We start from the raw sequence: 23,715 nt of genomic DNA, 5'->3' as shown, positions 1-23,715 counted from the left end.
ATCCTGAGTTTTAAGTCTGTATGTTAAAAATTGACTGATCTACACAGGTTTGAATGCAGTGATTTTCACAATTGCAGGCTATGTAAATCAAAACACTTTTAGGGTGAATTTAATCACTTCCGGTTGCTTCAAGAAGCTTAGAATCGACACAGGTAGACCTTATAGTGGCCTGATGGATTGTCATTGAAGACAGGTTCATAAGGCATTCATAATCAACATAGGCTTCAGGTTGAATTTAGAGGAGCAGTCAATGTATTCCTATGGGGCGACATGTCATTGTAAACTGTTTGATGTAAACACCTTCTTTTAACTGTTAAGGGTTAATGCCACACGGTCAATGTTAGGCTTGCACAGATCGGGAGGACCTTAGGAACGTTCCTGAGGTCAAATTGTGCTTCTAACCTTAACGGTTCTCTCTCTGTCTCCCAAAAGCAAATAAAATTGAAATTGAGGTCAAAGAGTCATTTTGCTCTGTCTTCTTGTCACTGTCGCTGCGCTCAGACCAAGTGAGCTACGGTCAAGCGGGTCATCTCGTTGAACTCGGCACGGCCTGGAGATAATAGTAATGCCATTGCAGGCTTTGTGTGTCTTTAAGCACTGTACTTTTTCACTCCATCCTTGCTTTTTGTGTGTTTGTGTTTGTGTTAGAGAGCTTTTCTTTGACATCTGTTGGGAGAAATGACTGATTACAGTTCATGAGTGTTGTCTAATCACATATATGAAGTTTTGAAAAGTTCTGACCTTTTAACCCTTCAAAACAGCATCTATGACACCATCTTAAGGCACTTCCGGTTGTCACAGGAAGCTATAAGTAAACACATATCTTGAATGGAGTATGCTGTTACATAATCCTGAGTTTGAAGTCTGTATGTTAAAAATTGACTGATCTACACAGGTTTGAATGCAGTGATTTTCACAATTGCAGGCTATGTAAATCAAAACACTTTTAGGGTGAATTTAATCACTTCCGGTTGCTTCAGGAAGCTTAGAATCGACACAGGTAGACCTTATAGTGGCCTGATGGATTGTCATTGAAGACAGGTTCATAAGGCATTCATAATCAACATAGGCTTCAGGTTGAATTTAGAGGAGCAGTCAATGTATTCCTATGGGGCGACATGTCATTGTAAACTGTTTGATGTAAACACCTTATTTTAACTGTTAAGGGTTAATGCCACACGGTCAATGTTAGGCTTGCACAGATCGGGAGGACCTTAGGAACGTTCCTGAGGTCAAATTGTGCTTCTAACCTTAACGGTTCTCTCTCTGTCTCCCAAAAGCAAATAAAATTGAAATTGAGGTCAAAGAGTCATTTTGCTCTGTCTTCTTGTCACTGTCGCTGCGCTCAGACCGAGTGAGCTACGGTCAAGCGGGGCATCTCGTTGAACTCGGCACGGCCTGGAGATAATAGTAATGCCATTGCAGGCTTTGTGTGTCTTTAAGCACCGTACTTTTTCACTCCATCCTTGCTTTTTGTGTGTGTGTGTTTGTGTGAGAGAGCTTTTCTTTGACATCTGTTGGGAGAAATGACTGATTACAGTTCATGAGTGTTGTCTAATCACATATATGAAGTTTTGAAAAGTTCTGACCTTTTAACCCTTCAACACAGCATCTATGACACCATCTTAAGGCACTTCCGGTTGTCACAGGAAGCTATAAGTAAACACATATCTTGAATGGAGTATGCTGTTACAGAATCCTGAGTTTGAAGTCTGTATGTTAAAAATTGACTGATCTACACAGGTTTGAATGCAGTGATTTTCACAATTGCAGGCTATGTAAATCAAAACACTTTTAGGGTGAATTTAATCACTTCCGGTTGCTTCAGGAAGCTTAGAATCGACACAGGTAGACCTTATAGTGGCCTGATGGATTGTCATTGAAGACAGGTTCATAAGGCATTCATAATCAACATAGGCTTCAGGTTGAATTTAGAGGAGCAGTCAATGTATTCCTATGGGGCGTCATGTCATTGTAAACTGTTTGATGTAAACACCTTCTTTTAACTGTTAAGGGTTAATGCCACACGGTCAATGTTAGGCTTGCACAGATCGGGAGGACCTTAGGAACGTTCCTGAGGTCAAATTGTGCTTCTAACCTTAACGGTTCTCTCTCTGTCTCCCAAAAGCAAATAAAATTGAAATTGAGGTCAAAGAGTCATTTTGCTCTGTCTTCTTGTCACTGTCGCTGCGCTCAGACCGAGTGAGCTACGGTCAAGCGGGGCATCTCGTTGAACTCGGCACGGCCTGGAGATAATAGTAATGCCATTGCAAGCTTTGTGTGTCTTTAAGCACCGTACTTTTTCACTCACTCCTTGCTTTTTGTGTGTGTGTGTTTGTGTGAGAGAGCTTTTCTTTGACATCTGTTGGGAGAAATGACTGATTACAGTCCATGAGTGTTGTCTAATCACATATATGAAGTTTTGAAAAGTTCTGACCTTTTAACCCTTCAAAACAGCATCTATGACACCATCTTAAGGCTCTTCCGGTTGTCACAGGAAGCTATAAGTAAACACATATCTTGAATGGAGTATGCTGTTACAGAATCCTGAGTTTGAAGTCTGTATGTTAAAAATTGACTGATCTACACAGGTTTGAATGCAGTGATTTTCACAATTGCAGGCTATGTAAATCAAAACACTTTTAGGGTGAATTTAATCACTTCCGGTTGCTTCAGGAAGCTTAGAATCGACACAGGTAGACCTTATAGTGGCTTGATGGATTGTCATTGAAGACAGGTTCATAAGGCATTCATAATCAACATAGGCTTCAGGTTGAATTTAGAGGAGCAGTCAATGTATTCCTATGGGGCGACATGTCATTGTAAACTGTTTGATGTAAACACCTTCTTTTAACTGTTAAGGGTTAATGCCACACGGTCAATGTTAGGCTTGCACAGATCGGGAGGACCTTAGGAACGTTCCTGAGGTCAAATTGTGCTTCTAACCTTAACGGTTCTCTCTCTGTCTCCCAAAAGCAAATAAAATTGAAATTGAGGTCAAAGAGTCATTTTGCTCTGTCTTCTTGTCACTGTTGCTGCGCTCAGACCGAGTCAGCTACGGTCAAGCGGGGCATCTCGTTGAACTCGGCACGGCCTGGAGATAATAGTAATGCCATTGCAGGCTTTGTGTGTCTTTAAGCACTGTACTTTTTCACTCCATCCTTGCTTTTTGTGTGTTTGTGTTTGTGTTAGAGAGCTTTTCTTTGACATCTGTTGGGAGAAATGACTGATTACAGTTCATGAGTGTTGTCTAATCACATATATGAAGTTTTGAAAAGTTTTGACCTTTTAACCCTTCAAAACAGCATCTATGACACCATCTTAAGGCACTTCCGGTTGTCACAGGAAGCTATAAGTAAACACATATCTTGAATGGAGTATGCTGTTACATAATCCTGAGTTTGAAGTCTGTATGTTAAAAATTGACTGATCTACACAGGTTTGAATGCAGTGATTTTCACAATTGCAGGCTATGTAAATCAAAACACTTTTAGGGTGAATTTAATCACTTCCGGTTGCTTCAGGAAGCTTAGAATCGACACAGGTAGACCTTATAGTGGCCTGATGGATTGTCATTGAAGACAGGTTCATAAGGCATTCATAATCAACATAGGCTTCAGGTTGAATTTAGAGGAGCAGTCAATGTATTCCTATGGGGCGACATGTCATTGTAAACTGTTTGATGTAAACACCTTCTTTTAACTGTTAAGGGTTAATGCCACACGGTCAATGTTAGGCTTGCACAGATCGGGAGGACCTTAGGAACGTTCCTGAGGTCAAATTGTGCTTCTAACCTTAACGGTTCTCTCTCTGTCTCCCAAAAGCAAATAAAATTGAAATTGAGGTCAAAGAGTCATTTTGCTCTGTCTTCTTGTCACTGTCGCTGCGCTCAGACCGAGTGAGCTACGGTCAAGCGGGGCATCTCGTTGAACTCGGCACGGCCTGGAGATAATAGTAATGCCATTGCAGGCTTTGTGTGTCTTTAAGCACTGTACTTTTTCACTCCATCCTTGCTTTTTGTGTGTTTGTGTTTGTGTTAGAGAGCTTTTCTTTGACATCTGTTGGGAGAAATGACTGATTACAGTTCATGAGTGTTGTCTAATCACATATATGAAGTTTTGAAAAGTTCTGACCTTTTAACCCTTCAAAACAGCATCTATGACACCATCTTAAGGCACTTCCGGTTGTCACAGGAAGCTATAAGTAAACACATATCTTGAATGGAGTATGCTGTTACAGAATCCTGAGTTTGAAGTCTGTATGTTAAAAATTGACTGATCTACACAGGTTTGAATGCAGTGATTTTCACAATTGCAGGCTATGTAAATCAAAACACTTTTAGGGTGAATTTAATCACTTCCGGTTGCTTCAGGAAGCTTAGAATCGACACAGGTAGACCTTATAGTGGCCTGATGGATTGTCATTGAAGACAGGTTCATAAGGCATTCATAATCAACATAGGCTTCAGGTTGAATTTAGAGGAGCAGTCAATGTATTCCTATGGGGCGACATGTCATTGTAAACTGTTTGATGTAAACACCTTATTTTAACTGTTAAGGGTTAATGCCACACGGTCAATGTTAGGCTTGCACAGATCGGGAGGACCTTAGGAACGTTCCTGAGGTCAAATTGTGCTTCTAACCTTAACGGTTCTCTCTCTGTCTCCCAAAAGCAAATAAAATTGAAATTGAGGTCAAAGAGTCATTTTGCTCTGTCTTCTTGTCACTGTCGCTGCGCTCAGACCGAGTGAGCTACGGTCAAGCGGGGCATCTCGTTGAACTCGGCACGGCCTGGAGATAATAGTAATGCCATTGCAGGCTTTGTGTGTCTTTAAGCACCGTACTTTTTCACTCCATCCTTGCTTTTTGTGTGTGTGTGTTTGTGTGAGAGAGCTTTTCTTTGACATCTGTTGGGAGAAATGACTGATTACAGTTCATGAGTGTTGTCTAATCACATATATGAAGTTTTGAAAAGTTCTGACCTTTTAACCCTTCAAAACAGCATCTATGACACCATCTTAAGGCACTTCCGGTTGTCACAGGAAGCTATAAGTAAACACATATCTTGAATGGAGTATGCTGTTACAGAATCCTGAGTTTTAAGTCTGTATGTTAAAAATTGACTGATCTACACAGGTTTGAATGCAGTGATTTTCACAATTGCAGGCTATGTAAATCAAAACACTTTTAGGGTGAATTTAATCACTTCCGGTTGCTTCAGGAAGCTTAGAATCGACACAGGTAGACCTTATAGTGGCCTGATGGATTGTCATTGAAGACAGGTTCATAAGGCATTCATAATCAACATAGGCTTCAGGTTGAATTTAGAGGAGCAGTCAATGTATTCCTATGGGGCGTCATGTCATTGTAAACTGTTTGATGTAAACACCTTCTTTTAACTGTTAAGGGTTAATGCCACACGGTCAATGTTAGGCTTGCACAGATCGGGAGGACCTTAGGAACGTTCCTGAGGTCAAATTGTGCTTCTAACCTTAACGGTTCTCTCTCTGTCTCCCAAAAGCAAATAAAATTGAAATTGAGGTCAAAGAGTCATTTTGCTCTGTCTTCTTGTCACTGTCGCTGCGCTCAGACCGAGTGAGCTACGGTCAAGCGGGGCATCTCGTTGAACTCGGCACGGCCTGGAGATAATAGTAATGCCATTGCAGGCTTTGTGTGTCTTTAAGCACCGTACTTTTTCACTCCACTCCTTGCTTTTTGTGTGTGTGTGTTTGTGTGAGAGAGCTTTTCTTTGACATCTGTTGGGAGAAATGACTGATTACAGTCCATGAGTGTTGTCTAATCACATATATGAAGTTTTGAAAAGTTCTGACCTTTTAACCCTTCAAAACAGCACCTATGACACCATCTTAAGGCTCTTCCGGTTGTCACAGGAAGCTATAAGTAAACACATATCTTGAATGGAGTATGCTGTTACAGAATCCTGAGTTTGAAGTCTGTATGTTAAAAATTGACTGATCTACACAGGTTTGAATGCAGTGATTTTCACAATTGCAGGCTATGTAAATCAAAACACTTTTAGGGTGAATTTAATCACTTCCGGTTGCTTCAGGAAGCTTAGAATCGACACAGGTAGACCTTATAGTGGCTTGATGGATTGTCATTGAAGACAGGTTCATAAGGCATTCATAATCAACATAGGCTTCAGGTTGAATTTAGAGGAGCAGTCAATGTATTCCTATGGGGCGACATGTCATTGTAAACTGTTTGATGTAAACACCTTCTTTTAACTGTTAAGGGTTAATGCCACACGGTCAATGTTAGGCTTGCACAGATCGGGAGGACCTTAGGAACGTTCCTGAGGTCAAATTGTGCTTCTAACCTTAACGGTTCTCTCTCTGTCTCCCAAAAGCAAATAAAATTGAAATTGAGGTCAAAGAGTCATTTTGCTCTGTCTTCTTGTCACTGTCGCTGCGCTCAGACCGAGTGAGCTACGGTCAAGCGGGGCATCTCGTTGAACTCGGCACGGCCTGGAGATAATAGAAATGCCATTGCAGGCTTTGTGTGTCTTTAAGCACTGTACTTTTTCACTCCATCCTTGCTTTTTGTGTGTTTGTGTTTGTGTTAGAGAGCTTTTCTTTGACATCTGTTGGGAGAAATGACTGATTACAGTTCATGAGTGTTGTCTAATCACATATATGAAGTTTTGAAAAGTTTTGACCTTTTAACCCTTCAAAACAGCATCTATGACACCATCTTAAGGCACTTCCGGTTGTCACAGGAAGCTATAAGTAAACACATATCTTGAATGGAGTATGCTGTTACAGAATCCTGAGTTTGAAGTCTGTATGTTAAAAATTGACTGATCTACACAGGTTTGAATGCAGTGATTTTCACAATTGCAGGCTATGTAAATCAAAACACTTTTAGGGTGAATTTAATCACTTCCGGTTGCTTCAGGAAGCTTAGAATCGACACAGGTAGACCTTATAGTGGCCTGATGGATTGTCATTGAAGACAGGTTCATAAGGCATTCATAATCAACATAGGCTTCAGGTTGAATTTAGAGGAGCAGTCAATGTATTCCTATGGGGCGACATGTCATTGTAAACTGTTTGATGTAAACACCTTATTTTAACTGTTAAGGGTTAATGCCACACGGTCAATGTTAGGCTTGCACAGATCGGGAGGACCTTAGGAACGTTCCTGAGGTCAAATTGTGCTTCTAACCTTAACGGTTCTCTCTCTGTCTCCCAAAAGCAAATAAAATTGAAATTGAGGTCAAAGAGTCATTTTGCTCTGTCTTCTTGTCACTGTTGCTGCGCTCAGACCGAGTCAGCTACGGTCAAGCGGGGCATCTCGTTGAACTCGGCACGGCCTGGAGATAATAGTAATGCCATTGCAGGCTTTGTGTGTCTTTAAGCACTGTACTTTTTCACTCCATCCTTGCTTTTTGTGTGTTTGTGTTTGTGTTAGAGAGCTTTTCTTTGACATCTGTTGGGAGAAATGACTGATTACAGTTCATGAGTGTTGTCTAATCACATATATGAAGTTTTGAAAAGTTTTGACCTTTTAACCCTTCAAAACAGCATCTATGACACCATCTTAAGGCACTTCCGGTTGTCACAGGAAGCTATAAGTAAACACATATCTTGAATGGAGTATGCTGTTACAGAATCCTGAGTTTGAAGTCTGTATGTTAAAAATTGACTGATCTACACAGGTTTGAATGCAGTGATTTTCACAATTGCAGGCTATGTAAATCAAAACACTTTTAGGGTGAATTTAATCACTTCCGGTTGCTTCAGGAAGCTTAGAATCGACACAGGTAGACCTTATAGTGGCCTGATGGATTGTCATTGAAGACAGGTTCATAAGGCATTCATAATCAACATAGGCTTCAGGTTGAATTTAGAGGAGCAGTCAATGTATTCCTATGGGGCGACATGTCATTGTAAACTGTTTGATGTAAACACCTTATTTTAACTGTTAAGGGTTAATGCCACACGGTCAATGTTAGGCTTGCACAGATCGGGAGGACCTTAGGAACGTTCCTGAGGTCAAATTGTGCTTCTAACCTTAACGGTTCTCTCTCTGTCTCCCAAAAGCAAATAAAATTGAAATTGAGGTCAAAGAGTCATTTTGCTCTGTCTTCTTGTCACTGTTGCTGTTGCTGCGCTCAGACCGAGTCAGCTACGGTCAAGCGGGGCATCTCGTTGAACTCGGCACGGCCTGGAGATAATAGTAATGCCATTGCAGGCTTTGTGTGTCTTTAAGCACCGTACTTTTTCACTCCATCCTTGCTTTTTGTGTGTGTGTGTTTGTGTGAGAGAGCTTTTCTTTGACATCTGTTGGGAGAAATGACTGATTACAGTTCATGAGTGTTGTCTAATCACATATATGAAGTTTTGAAAAGTTCTGACCTTTTAACCCTTCAAAACAGCATCTATGACACCATCTTAAGGCACTTCCGGTTGTCACAGGAAGCTATAAGTAAACACATATCTTGAATGGAGTATGCTGTTACAGAATCCTGAGTTTTAAGTCTGTATGTTAAAAATTGACTGATCTACACAGGTTTGAATGCAGTGATTTTCACAATTGCAGGCTATGTAAATCAAAACACTTTTAGGGTGAATTTAATCACTTCCGGTTGCTTCAGGAAGCTTAGAATCGACACAGGTAGACCTTATAGTGGCCTGATGGATTGTCATTGAAGACAGGTTCATAAGGCATTCATAATCAACATAGGCTTCAGGTTGAATTTAGAGGAGCAGTCAATGTATTCCTATGGGGCGACATGTCATTGTAAACTGTTTGATGTAAACACCTTCTTTTAACTGTTAAGGGTTAATGCCACACGGTCAATGTTAGGCTTGCACAGATCGGGAGGACCTTAGGAACGTTCCTGAGGTCAAATTGTGCTTCTAACCTTAACGGTTCTCTCTCTGTCTCCCAAAAGCAAATAAAATTGAAATTGAGGTCAAAGAGTCATTTTGCTCTGTCTTCTTGTCACTGTCGCTGCGCTCAGACCGAGTGAGCTACGGTCAAGCGGGGCATCTCGTTGAACTCGGCACGGCCTGGAGATAATAGTAATGCCATTGCAGGCTTTGTGTGTCTTTAAGCACCGTACTTTTTCACTCCATCCTTGCTTTTTGTGTGTGTGTGTTTGTGTGAGAGAGCTTTTCTTTGACATCTGTTGGGAGAAATGACTGATTACAGTTCATGAGTGTTGTCTAATCACATATATGAAGTTTTGAAAAGTTCTGACCTTTTAACCCTTCAAAACAGCATCTATGACACCATCTTAAGGCACTTCCGGTTGTCACAGGAAGCTATAAGTAAACACATATCTTGAATGGAGTATGCTGTTACAGAATCCTGAGTTTGAAGTCTGTATGTTAAAAATTGACTGATCTACACAGGTTTGAATGCAGTGATTTTCACAATTGCAGGCTATGTAAATCAAAACACTTTTAGGGTGAATTTAATCACTTCCGGTTGCTTCAGGAAGCTTAGAATCGACACAGGTAGACCTTATAGTGGCCTGATGGATTGTCATTGAAGACAGGTTCATAAGGCATTCATAATCAACATAGGCTTCAGGTTGAATTTAGAGGAGCAGTCAATGTATTCCTATGGGGCGACATGTCATTGTAAACTGTTTGATGTAAACACCTTCTTTTAACTGTTAAGGGTTAATGCCACACGGTCAATGTTAGGCTTGCACAGATCGGGAGGACCTTAGGAACGTTCCTGAGGTCAAATTGTGCTTCTAACCTTAACGGTTCTCTCTCTGTCTCCCAAAAGCAAATAAAATTGAAATTGAGGTCAAAGAGTCATTTTGCTCTGTCTTCTTGTCACTGTCGCTGCGCTCAGACCGAGTGAGCTACGGTCAAGCGGGGCATCTCGTTGAACTCGGCACGGCCTGGAGATAATAGTAATGCCATTGCAGGCTTTGTGTGTCTTTAAGCACTGTACTTTTTCACTCCATCCTTGCTTTTTGTGTGTTTGTGTTTGTGTTAGAGAGCTTTTCTTTGACATCTGTTGGGAGAAATGACTGATTACAGTTCATGAGTGTTGTCTAATCACATATATGAAGTTTTGAAAAGTTCTGACCTTTTAACCCTTCAAAACAGCATCTATGACACCATCTTAAGGCACTTCCGGTTGTCACAGGAAGCTATAAGTAAACACATATCTTGAATGGAGTATGCTGTTACAGAATCCTGAGTTTGAAGTCTGTATGTTAAAAATTGACTGATCTACACAGGTTTGAATGCAGTGATTTTCACAATTGCAGGCTATGTAAATCAAAACACTTTTAGGGTGAATTTAATCACTTCCGGTTGCTTCAGGAAGCTTAGAATCGACACAGGTAGACCTTATAGTGGCCTGATGGATTGTCATTGAAGACAGGTTCATAAGGCATTCATAATCAACATAGGCTTCAGGTTGAATTTAGAGGAGCAGTCAATGTATTCCTATGGGGCGACATGTCATTGTAAACTGTTTGATGTAAACACCTTATTTTAACTGTTAAGGGTTAATGCCACACGGTCAATGTTAGGCTTGCACAGATCGGGAGGACCTTAGGAACGTTCCTGAGGTCAAATTGTGCTTCTAACCTTAACGGTTCTCTCTCTGTCTCCCAAAAGCAAATAAAATTGAAATTGAGGTCAAAGAGTCATTTTGCTCTGTCTTCTTGTCACTGTCGCTGCGCTCAGACCGAGTGAGCTACGGTCAAGCGGGGCATCTCGTTGAACTCGGCACGGCCTGGAGATAATAGTAATGCCATTGCAGGCTTTGTGTGTCTTTAAGCACCGTACTTTTTCACTCCATCCTTGCTTTTTGTGTGTGTGTGTTTGTGTGAGAGAGCTTTTCTTTGACATCTGTTGGGAGAAATGACTGATTACAGTTCATGAGTGTTGTCTAATCACATATATGAAGTTTTGAAAAGTTCTGACCTTTTAACCCTTCAAAACAGCATCTATGACACCATCTTAAGGCACTTCCGGTTGTCACAGGAAGCTATAAGTAAACACATATCTTGAATGGAGTATGCTGTTACAGAATCCTGAGTTTTAAGTCTGTATGTTAAAAATTGACTGATCTACACAGGTTTGAATGCAGTGATTTTCACAATTGCAGGCTATGTAAATCAAAACACTTTTAGGGTGAATTTAATCACTTCCGGTTGCTTCAAGAAGCTTAGAATCGACACAGGTAGACCTTATAGTGGCCTGATGGATTGTCATTGAAGACAGGTTCATAAGGCATTCATAATCAACATAGGCTTCAGGTTGAATTTAGAGGAGCAGTCAATGTATTCCTATGGGGCGACATGTCATTGTAAACTGTTTGATGTAAACACCTTCTTTTAACTGTTAAGGGTTAATGCCACACGGTCAATGTTAGGCTTGCACAGATCGGGAGGACCTTAGGAACGTTCCTGAGGTCAAATTGTGCTTCTAACCTTAACGGTTCTCTCTCTGTCTCCCAAAAGCAAATAAAATTGAAATTGAGGTCAAAGAGTCATTTTGCTCTGTCTTCTTGTCACTGTCGCTGCGCTCAGACCAAGTGAGCTACGGTCAAGCGGGTCATCTCGTTGAACTCGGCACGGCCTGGAGATAATAGTAATGCCATTGCAGGCTTTGTGTGTCTTTAAGCACTGTACTTTTTCACTCCATCCTTGCTTTTTGTGTGTTTGTGTTTGTGTTAGAGAGCTTTTCTTTGACATCTGTTGGGAGAAATGACTGATTACAGTTCATGAGTGTTGTCTAATCACATATATGAAGTTTTGAAAAGTTCTGACCTTTTAACCCTTCAAAACAGCATCTATGACACCATCTTAAGGCACTTCCGGTTGTCACAGGAAGCTATAAGTAAACACATATCTTGAATGGAGTATGCTGTTACATAATCCTGAGTTTGAAGTCTGTATGTTAAAAATTGACTGATCTACACAGGTTTGAATGCAGTGATTTTCACAATTGCAGGCTATGTAAATCAAAACACTTTTAGGGTGAATTTAATCACTTCCGGTTGCTTCAGGAAGCTTAGAATCGACACAGGTAGACCTTATAGTGGCCTGATGGATTGTCATTGAAGACAGGTTCATAAGGCATTCATAATCAACATAGGCTTCAGGTTGAATTTAGAGGAGCAGTCAATGTATTCCTATGGGGCGACATGTCATTGTAAACTGTTTGATGTAAACACCTTATTTTAACTGTTAAGGGTTAATGCCACACGGTCAATGTTAGGCTTGCACAGATCGGGAGGACCTTAGGAACGTTCCTGAGGTCAAATTGTGCTTCTAACCTTAACGGTTCTCTCTCTGTCTCCCAAAAGCAAATAAAATTGAAATTGAGGTCAAAGAGTCATTTTGCTCTGTCTTCTTGTCACTGTCGCTGCGCTCAGACCGAGTGAGCTACGGTCAAGCGGGGCATCTCGTTGAACTCGGCACGGCCTGGAGATAATAGTAATGCCATTGCAGGCTTTGTGTGTCTTTAAGCACCGTACTTTTTCACTCCATCCTTGCTTTTTGTGTGTGTGTGTTTGTGTGAGAGAGCTTTTCTTTGACATCTGTTGGGAGAAATGACTGATTACAGTTCATGAGTGTTGTCTAATCACATATATGAAGTTTTGAAAAGTTCTGACCTTTTAACCCTTCAAAACAGCATCTATGACACCATCTTAAGGCACTTCCGGTTGTCACAGGAAGCTATAAGTAAACACATATCTTGAATGGAGTATGCTGTTACAGAATCCTGAGTTTTAAGTCTGTATGTTAAAAATTGACTGATCTACACAGGTTTGAATGCAGTGATTTTCACAATTGCAGGCTATGTAAATCAAAACACTTTTAGGGTGAATTTAATCACTTCCGGTTGCTTCAAGAAGCTTAGAATCGACACAGGTAGACCTTATAGTGGCCTGATGGATTGTCATTGAAGACAGGTTCATAAGGCATTCATAATCAACATAGGCTTCAGGTTGAATTTAGAGGAGCAGTCAATGTATTCCTATGGGGCGACATGTCATTGTAAACTGTTTGATGTAAACACCTTATTTTAACTGTTAAGGGTTAATGCCACACGGTCAATGTTAGGCTTGCACAGATCGGGAGGACCTTAGGAACGTTCCTGAGGTCAAATTGTGCTTCTAACCTTAACGGTTCTCTCTCTGTCTCCCAAAAGCAAATAAAATTGAAATTGAGGTCAAAGAGTCATTTTGCTCTGTCTTCTTGTCACTGTCGCTGCGCTCAGACCGAGTGAGCTACGGTCAAGCGGGGCATCTCGTTGAACTCGGCACGGCCTGGAGATAATAGTAATGCCATTGCAGGCTTTGTGTGTCTTTAAGCACCGTACTTTTTCACTCCATCCTTGCTTTTTGTGTGTGTGTGTTTGTGTGAGAGAGCTTTTCTTTGACATCTGTTGGGAGAAATGACTGATTACAGTTCATGAGTGTTGTCTAATCACATATATGAAGTTTTGAAAAGTTCTGACCTTTTAACCCTTCAAAACAGCATCTATGACACCATCTTAAGGCACTTCCGGTTGTCACAGGAAGCTATAAGTAAACACATATCTTGAATGGAGTATGCTGTTACAGAATCCTGAGTTTTAAGTCTGTATGTTAAAAATTGACTGATCTACACAGGTTTGAATGCAGTGATTTTCACAATTGCAGGCTATGTAAATCAAAACACTTTTAGGGTGAATTTAATCACTTCCGGTTGCTTCAAGAAGCTTAGAATCGACACAGGTAGACCTTATAGTGGCCTGATGGATTGTCATTGAAGACAGGTTCATAAGGCATTCATAATCAACATAGGCTTCAGGTTGAATTTAGAGGAGCAGTCAATGTATTCCTATGGGGCGACATGTCATTGTAAACTGTTTGATGTAAACACCTTCTTTTAACTGTTAAGGGTTAATGCCACACGGTCAATGTTAGGCTTGCACAGATCGGGAGGACCTTAGGAACGTTCCTGAGGTCAAATTGTGCTTCTAACCTTAACGGTTCTCTCTCTGTCTCCCAAAAGCAAATAAAATTGAAATTGAGGTCAAAGGGTCATTTTGCTCTGTCTTCTTGTCACTGTCGCTGCGCTCAGACCGAGTGAGCTACGGTCAAGCGGGGCATCTCGTTGAACTCGGCACGGCCTGGAGATAATAGTAATGCCATTGCAGGCTTTGTGTGTCTTTAAGCACCGTACTTTTTCACTCCATCCTTGCTTTTTGTGTGTGTGTGTTTGTGTGAGAGAGCTTTTCTTTGACATCTGTTGGGAGAAATGACTGATTACAGTTCATGAGTGTTGTCTAATCACATATATGAAGTTTTGAAAAGTTCTGACCTTTTAACCCTTCAAAACAGCATCTATGACACCATCTTAAGGCACTTCCGGTTGTCACAGGAAGCTATAAGTAAACACATATCTTGAATGGAGTATGCTGTTACAGAATCCTGAGTTTTAAGTCTGTATGTTAAAAATTGACTGATCTACACAGGTTTGAATGCAGTGATTTTCACAATTGCAGGCTATGTAAATCAAAACACTTTTAGGGTGAATTTAATCACTTCCGGTTGCTTCAAGAAGCTTAGAATCGACACAGGTAGACCTTATAGTGGCCTGATGGATTGTCATTGAAGACAGGTTCATAAGGCATTCATAATCAACATAGGCTTCAGGTTGAATTTAGAGGAGCAGTCAATGTATTCCTATGGGGCGACATGTCATTGTAAACTGTTTGATGTAAACACCTTCTTTTAACTGTTAAGGGTTAATGCCACACGGTCAATGTTAGGCTTGCACAGATCGGGAGGACCTTAGGAACGTTCCTGAGGTCAAATTGTGCTTCTAACCTTAACGGTTCTCTCTCTGTCTCCCAAAAGCAAATAAAATTGAAATTGAGGTCAAAGGGTCATTTTGCTCTGTCTTCTTGTCACTGTCGCTGCGCTCAGACCGAGTGAGCTACGGTCAAGCGGGGCATCTCGTTGAACTCGGCACGGCCTGGAGATAATAGTAATGCCATTGCAGGCTTTGTGTGTCTTTAAGCACCGTACTTTTTCACTCCATCCTTGCTTTTTGTGTGTGTGTGTTTGTGTGAGAGAGCTTTTCTTTGACATCTGTTGGGAGAAATGACTGATTACAGTTCATGAGTGTTGTCTAATCACATATATGAAGTTTTGAAAAGTTCTGACCTTTTAACCCTTCAAAACAGCATCTATGACACCATCTTAAGGCACTTCCGGTTGTCACAGGAAGCTATAAGTAAACACATATCTTGAATGGAGTATGCTGTTACAGAATCCTGAGTTTTAAGTCTGTATGTTAAAAATTGACTGATCTACACAGGTTTGAATGCAGTGATTTTCACAATTGCAGGCTATGTAAATCAAAACACTTTTAGGGTGAATTTAATCACTTCCGGTTGCTTCAAGAAGCTTAGAATCGACACAGGTAGACCTTATAGTGGCCTGATGGATTGTCATTGAAGACAGGTTCATAAGGCATTCATAATCAACATAGGCTTCAGGTTGAATTTAGAGGAGCAGTCAATGTATTCCTATGGGGCGACATGTCATTGTAAACTGTTTGATGTAAACACCTTCTTTTAACTGTTAAGGGTTAATGCCACACGGTCAATGTTAGGCTTGCACAGATCGGGAGGACCTTAGGAACGTTCCTGAGGTCAAATTGTGCTTCTAACCTTAACGGTTCTCTCTCTGTCTCCCAAAAGCAAATAAAATTGAAATTGAGGTCAAAGAGTCATTTTGCTCTGTCTTCTTGTCACTGTCGCTGCGCTCAGACCGAGTGAGCTACGGTCAAGCGGGGCATCTCGTTGAACTCGGCACGGCCTGGAGATAATAGTAATGCCATTGCAGGCTTTGTGTGTCTTTAAGCACTGTACTTTTCACTCCATCCTTGCTTTTTGTGTGTTTGTGTTTGTGTGAGAGAGCTTTTCTTTGACATCTGTTGGGAGAAATGACTGATTACAGTTCATGAGTGTTGTCTAATCACATATATGAAGTTTTGAAAAGTTCTGACCTTTTAACCCTTCAAAACAGCATCTATGACACCATCTTAAGGCACTTCCGGTTGTCACAGGAAGCTATAAGTAAACACATATCTTGAATGGAGTATGCTGTTACAGAATCCTGAGTTTGAAGTCTGTATGTTAAAAATTGACGGATCTACACAGGTTTGAATGCAGTGATTTTCACAATTGCAGGCTATGTAAATCAAAACACTTTTAGGGTGAATTTAATCACTTCCGGTTGCTTCAGGAAGCTTAGAATCGACACAGGTAGACCTTATAGTGGCCTGATGGATTGTCATTGAAGACAGGTTCATAAGGCATTCATAATCAACATAGGCTTCAGGTTGAATTTAGAGGAGCAGTCAATGTATTCCTATGGGGCGACATGTCATTGTAAACTGTTTGATGTAAACACCTTATTTTAACTGTTAAGGGTTAATGCCACACGGTCAATGTTAGGCTTGCACAGATCGGGAGGACCTTAGGAACGTTCCTGAGGTCAAATTGTGCTTCTAACCTTAACGGTTCTCTCTCTGTCTCCCAAAAGCAAATAAAATTGAAATTGAGGTCAAAGAGTCATTTTGCTCTGTCTTCTTGTCACTGTCGCTGCGCTCAGACCGAGTGAGCTACGGTCAAGCGGGGCATCTCGTTGAACTCGGCACGGCCTGGAGATAATAGTAATGCCATTGCAGGCTTTGTGTGTCTTTAAGCACCGTACTTTTTCACTCCATCCTTGCTTTTTGTGTGTGTGTGTTTGTGTGAGAGAGCTTTTCTTTGACATCTGTTGGGAGAAATGACTGATTACAGTTCATGAGTGTTGTCTAATCACATATATGAAGTTTTGAAAAGTTCTGACCTTTTAACCCTTCAAAACAGCATCTATGACACCATCTTAAGGCACTTCCGGTTGTCACAGGAAGCTATAAGTAAACACATATCTTGAATGGAGTATGCTGTTACAGAATCCTGAGTTTTAAGTCTGTATGTTAAAAATTGACTGATCTACACAGGTTTGAATGCAGTGATTTTCACAATTGCAGGCTATGTAAATCAAAACACTTTTAGGGTGAATTTAATCACTTCCGGTTGCTTCAAGAAGCTTAGAATCGACACAGGTAGACCTTATAGTGGCCTGATGGATTGTCATTGAAGACAGGTTCATAAGGCATTCATAATCAACATAGGCTTCAGGTTGAATTTAGAGGAGCAGTCAATGTATTCCTATGGGGCGACATGTCATTGTAAACTGTTTGATGTAAACACCTTCTTTTAACTGTTAAGGGTTAATGCCACACGGTCAATGTTAGGCTTGCACAGATCGGGAGGACCTTAGGAACGTTCCTGAGGTCAAATTGTGCTTCTAACCTTAACGGTTCTCTCTCTGTCTCCCAAAAGCAAATAAAATTGAAATTGAGGTCAAAGAGTCATTTTGCTCTGTCTTCTTGTCACTGTCGCTGCGCTCAGACCGAGTGAGCTACGGTCAAGCGGGGCATCTCGTTGAACTCGGCACGGCCTGGAGATAATAGTAATGCCATTGCAGGCTTTGTGTGTCTTTAAGCACCGTACTTTTTCACTCCATCCTTGCTTTTTGTGTGTGTGTGTTTGTGTGAGAGAGCTTTTCTTTGACATCTGTTGGGAGAAATGACTGATTACAGTTCATGAGTGTTGTCTAATCACATATATGAAGTTTTGAAAAGTTCTGACCTTTTAACCCTTCAAAACAGCATCTATGACACCATCTTAAGGCACTTCCGGTTGTCACAGGAAGCTATAAGTAAACACATATCTTGAATGGAGTATGCTGTTACAGAATCCTGAGTTTTAAGTCTGTATGTTAAAAATTGACTGATCTACACAGGTTTGAATGCAGTGATTTTCACAATTGCAGGCTATGTAAATCAAAACACTTTTAGGGTGAATTTAATCACTTCCGGTTGCTTCAAGAAGCTTAGAATCGACACAGGTAGACCTTATAGTGGCCTGATGGATTGTCATTGAAGACAGGTTCATAAGGCATTCATAATCAACATAGGCTTCAGGTTGAATTTAGAGGAGCAGTCAATGTATTCCTATGGGGCGACATGTCATTGTAAACTGTTTGATGTAAACACCTTATTTTAACTGTTAAGGGTTAATGCCACACGGTCAATGTTAGGCTTGCACAGATCGGGAGGACCTTAGGAACGTTCCTGAGGTCAAATTGTGCTTCTAACCTTAACGGTTCTCTCTCTGTCTCCCAAAAGCAAATAAAATTGAAATTGAGGTCAAAGAGTCATTTTGCTCTGTCTTCTTGTCACTGTCGCTGCGCTCAGACCGAGTGAGCTACGGTCAAGCGGGGCATCTCGTTGAACTCGGCACGGCCTGGAGATAATAGTAATGCCATTGCAGGCTTTGTGTGTCTTTAAGCACCGTACTTTTTCACTCCATCCTTGCTTTTTGTGTGTGTGTGTTTGTGTGAGAGAGCTTTTCTTTGACATCTGTTGGGAGAAATGACTGATTACAGTTCATGAGTGTTGTCTAATCACATATATGAAGTTTTGAAAAGTTCTGACCTTTTAACCCTTCAAAACAGCATCTATGACACCATCTTAAGGCACTTCCGGTTGTCACAGGAAGCTATAAGTAAACACATATCTTGAATGGAGTATGCTGTTACAGAATCCTGAGTTTTAAGTCTGTATGTTAAAAATTGACTGATCTACACAGGTTTGAATGCAGTGATTTTCACAATTGCAGGCTATGTAAATCAAAACACTTTTAGGGTGAATTTAATCACTTCCGGTTGCTTCAAGAAGCTTAGAATCGACACAGGTAGACCTTATAGTGGCCTGATGGATTGTCATTGAAGACAGGTTCATAAGGCATTCATAATCAACATAGGCTTCAGGTTGAATTTAGAGGAGCAGTCAATGTATTCCTATGGGGCGACATGTCATTGTAAACTGTTTGATGTAAACACCTTATTTTAACTGTTAAGGGTTAATGCCACACGGTCAATGTTAGGCTTGCACAGATCGGGAGGACCTTAGGAACGTTCCTGAGGTCAAATTGTGCTTCTAACCTTAACGGTTCTCTCTCTGTCTCCCAAAAGCAAATAAAATTGAAATTGAGGTCAAAGAGTCATTTTGCTCTGTCTTCTTGTCACTGTCGCTGCGCTCAGACCGAGTGAGCTACGGTCAAGCGGGGCATCTCGTTGAACTCGGCACGGCCTGGAGATAATAGTAATGCCATTGCAGGCTTTGTGTGTCTTTAAGCACCGTACTTTTTCACTCCATCCTTGCTTTTTGTGTGTGTGTGTTTGTGTGAGAGAGCTTTTCTTTGACATCTGTTGGGAGAAATGACTGATTACAGTTCATGAGTGTTGTCTAATCACATATATGAAGTTTTGAAAAGTTCTGACCTTTTAACCCTTCAAAACAGCATCTATGACACCATCTTAAGGCACTTCCGGTTGTCACAGGAAGCTATAAGTAAACACATATCTTGAATGGAGTATGCTGTTACAGAATCCTGAGTTTTAAGTCTGTATGTTAAAAATTGACTGATCTACACAGGTTTGAATGCAGTGATTTTCACAATTGCAGGCTATGTAAATCAAAACACTTTTAGGGTGAATTTAATCACTTCCGGTTGCTTCAAGAAGCTTAGATTCGACACAGGTAGACCTTATAGTGGCCTGATGGATTGTCATTGAAGACAGGTTCATAAGGCATTCATAATCAACATAGGCTTCAGGTTGAATTTAGAGGAGCAATCAATGTATTCCTATGGGGCGACATGTCATTGTAAACTGTTTGATGTAAACACCTTCTTTTAACTGTTAAGGGTTAATGCCACACGGTCAATGTTAGGCTTGCACAGATCGGGAGGACCTTAGGAACGTTCCTGAGGTCAAATTGTGCTTCTAACCTTAACGGTTCTCTCTCTGTCTCCCAAAAGCAAATAAAATTGAAATTGAGGTCAAAGAGTCATTTTGCTCTGTCTTCTTGTCACTGTCGCTGCGCTCAGACCGAGTGAGCTACGGTCAAGCGGGGCATCTCGTTGAACTCGGCACGGCCTGGAGATAATAGTAATGCCATTGCAGGCTTTGTGTGTCTTTAAGCACCGTACTTTTTCACTCCATCCTTGCTTTTTGTGTGTGTGTGTTTGTGTGAGAGAGCTTTTCTTTGACATCTGTTGGGAGAAATGACTGATTACAGTTCATGAGTGTTGTCTAATCACATATATGAAGTTTTGAAAAGTTCTGACCTTTTAACCCTTCAAAACAGCATCTATGACACCATCTTAAGGCACTTCCGGTTGTCACAGGAAGCTATAAGTAAACACATATCTTGAATGGAGTATGCTGTTACAGAATCCTGAGTTTTAAGTCTGTATGTTAAAAATTGACTGATCTACACAGGTTTGAATGCAGTGATTTTCACAATTGCAGGCTATGTAAATCAAAACACTTTTAGGGTGAATTTAATCACTTCCGGTTGCTTCAAGAAGCTTAGAATCGACACAGGTAGACCTTATAGTGGCCTGATGGATTGTCATTGAAGACAGGTTCATAAGGCATTCATAATCAACATAGGCTTCAGGTTGAATTTAGAGGAGCAGTCAATGTATTCCTATGGGGCGACATGTCATTGTAAACTGTTTGATGTAAACACCTTCTTTTAACTGTTAAGGGTTAATGCCACACGGTCAATGTTAGGCTTGCACAGATCGGGAGGACCTTAGGAACGTTCCTGAGGTCAAATTGTGCTTCTAACCTTAACGGTTCTCTCTCTGTCTCCCAAAAGCAAATAAAATTGAAATTGAGGTCAAAGAGTCATTTTGCTCTGTCTTCTTGTCACTGTCGCTGCGCTCAGACCGAGTGAGCTACGGTCAAGCGGGGCATCTCGTTGAACTCGGCACGGCCTGGAGATAATAGTAATGCCATTGCAGGCTTTGTGTGTCTTTAAGCACCGTACTTTTTCACTCCATCCTTGCTTTTTGTGTGTGTGTGTTTGTGTGAGAGAGCTTTTCTTTGACATCTGTTGGGAGAAATGACTGATTACAGTTCATGAGTGTTGTCTAATCACATATATGAAGTTTTGAAAAGTTCTGACCTTTTAACCCTTCAAAACAGCATCTATGACACCATCTTAAGGCACTTCCGGTTGTCACAGGAAGCTATAAGTAAACACATATCTTGAATGGAGTATGCTGTTACAGAATCCTGAGTTTGAAGTCTGTATGTTAAAAATTGACTGATCTACACAGGTTTGAATGCAGTGATTTTCACAATTGCAGGCTATGTAAATCAAAACACTTTTAGGGTGAATTTAATCACTTCCGGTTGCTTCAGGAAGCTTAGAATCGACACAGGTAGACCTTATAGTGGCCTGATGGATTGTCATTGAAGACAGGTTCATAAGGCATTCATAATCAACATAGGCTTCAGGTTGAATTTAGAGGAGCAGTCAATGTATTCCTATGGGGCGACATGTCATTGTAAACTGTTTGATGTAAACACCTTATTTTAACTGTTAAGGGTTAATGCCACACGGTCAATGTTAGGCTTGCACAGATCGGGAGGACCTTAGGAACGTTCCTGAGGTCAAATTGTGCTTCTAACCTTAACGGTTCTCTCTCTGTCTCCCAAAAGCAAATAAAATTGAAATTGAGGTCAAAGAGTCATTTTGCTCTGTCTTCTTGTCACTGTCGCTGCGCTCAGACCGAGTGAGCTACGGTCAAGCGGGGCATCTCGTTGAACTCGGCACGGCCTGGAGATAATAGTAATGCCATTGCAGGCTTTGTGTGTCTTTAAGCACCACACTTTTTCACTCCATCCTTGCTTTTTGTGTGTGTGTGTTTGTGTGAGAGAGCTTTTCTTTGACATCTGTTGGGAGAAATGACTGATTACAGTTCATGAGTGTTGTCTAATCACATATATGAAGTTTTGAAAAGTTCTGACCTTTTAATCCTTCAAAACAGCATCTATGACACCATCTTAAGGCACTTCCGGTTGTCACAGGAAGCTATAAGTAAACACATATCTTGAATGGAGTATGCTGTTACAGAATCCTGAGTTTTAAGTCTGTATGTTAAAAATTGACTGATCTACACAGGTTTGAATGCAGTGATTTTCACAATTGCAGGCTATGTAAATCAAAACACTTTTAGGGTGAATTTAATCACTTCCGGTTGCTTCAAGAAGCTTAGAATCGACACAGGTAGACCTTATAGTGGCCTGATGGATTGTCATTGAAGACAGGTTCATAAGGCATTCATAATCAACATAGGCTTCAGGTTGAATTTAGAGGAGCAGTCAATGTATTCCTATGGGGCGACATGTCATTGTAAACTGTTTGATGTAAACACCTTCTTTGAACTGTTAAGGGTTAATGCCACACGGTCAATGTTAGGCTTGCACAGATCGGGAGGACCTTAGGAACGTTCCTGAGGTCAAATTGTGCTTCTAACCTTAACGGTTCTCTCTCTGTCTCCCAAAAGCAAATAAAATTGAAATTGAGGTCAAAGGGTCATTTTGCTCTGTCTTCTTGTCACTGTCGCTGCGCTCAGACCGAGTGAGCTACGGTCAAGCGGGGCATCTCGTTGAACTCGGCACGGCCTGGAGATAATAGTAATGCCATTGCAGGCTTTGTGTGTCTTTAAGCACCGTACTTTTTCACTCCATCCTTGCTTTTTGTGTGTGTGTGTTTGTGTGAGAGAGCTTTTCTTTGACATCTGTTGGGAGAAATGACTGATTACAGTTCATGAGTGTTGTCTAATCACATATATGAAGTTTTGAAAAGTTCTGACCTTTTAACCCTTCAAAACAGCATCTATGACACCATCTTAAGGCACTTCCGGTTGTCACAGGAAGCTATAAGTAAACACATATCTTGAATGGAGTATGCTGTTACAGAATCCTGAGTTTTAAGTCTGTATGTTAAAAATTGACTGATCTACACAGGTTTGAATGCAGTGATTTTCACAATTGCAGGCTATGTAAATCAAAACACTTTTAGGGTGAATTTAATCACTTCCGGTTGCTTCAGGAAGCTTAGAATCGACACAGGTAGACCTTATAGTGGCCTGATGGATTGTCATTGAAGACAGGTTCATAAGGCATTCATAATCAACATAGGCTTCAGGTTGAATTTAGAGGAGCAGTCAATGTATTCCTATGGGGCGACATGTCATTGTAAACTGTTTGATGTAAACACCTTCTTTTAACTGTTAAGGGTTAATGCCACACGGTCAATGTTAGGCTTGCACAGATCGGGAGGACCTTAGGAACGTTCCTGAGGTCAAATTGTGCTTCTAACCTTAACGGTTCTCTCTCTGTCTCCCAAAAGCAAATAAAATTGAAATTGAGGTCAAAGAGTCATTTTGCTCTGTCTTCTTGTCACTGTCGCTGCGCTCAGACCGAGTGAGCTACGGTCAAGCGGGGCATCTCGTTGAACTCGGCACGGCCTGGAGATAATAGTAATGCCATTGCAGGCTTTGTGTGTCTTTAAGCACCGCACTTTTTCACTCCATCCTTGCTTTTTGTGTGTGTGTGTTTGTGTGAGAGAGCTTTTCTTTGACATCTGTTGGGAGAAATGACTGATTACAGTTCATGAGTGTTGTCTAATCACATATATGAAGTTTTGAAAAGTTCTGACCTTTTAACCCTTCAAAACAGCATCTATGACACCATCTTAAGGCACTTCCGGTTGTCACAGGAAGCTATAAGT

This window comes from Salvelinus alpinus, chromosome 6 (assembly GCF_045679555.1).
Source record: "Salvelinus alpinus chromosome 6, SLU_Salpinus.1, whole genome shotgun sequence".
Lineage (NCBI taxonomy): Eukaryota > Metazoa > Chordata > Actinopteri > Salmoniformes > Salmonidae > Salvelinus > Salvelinus alpinus.
This window is presented reverse-complemented; position numbering follows the sequence as displayed.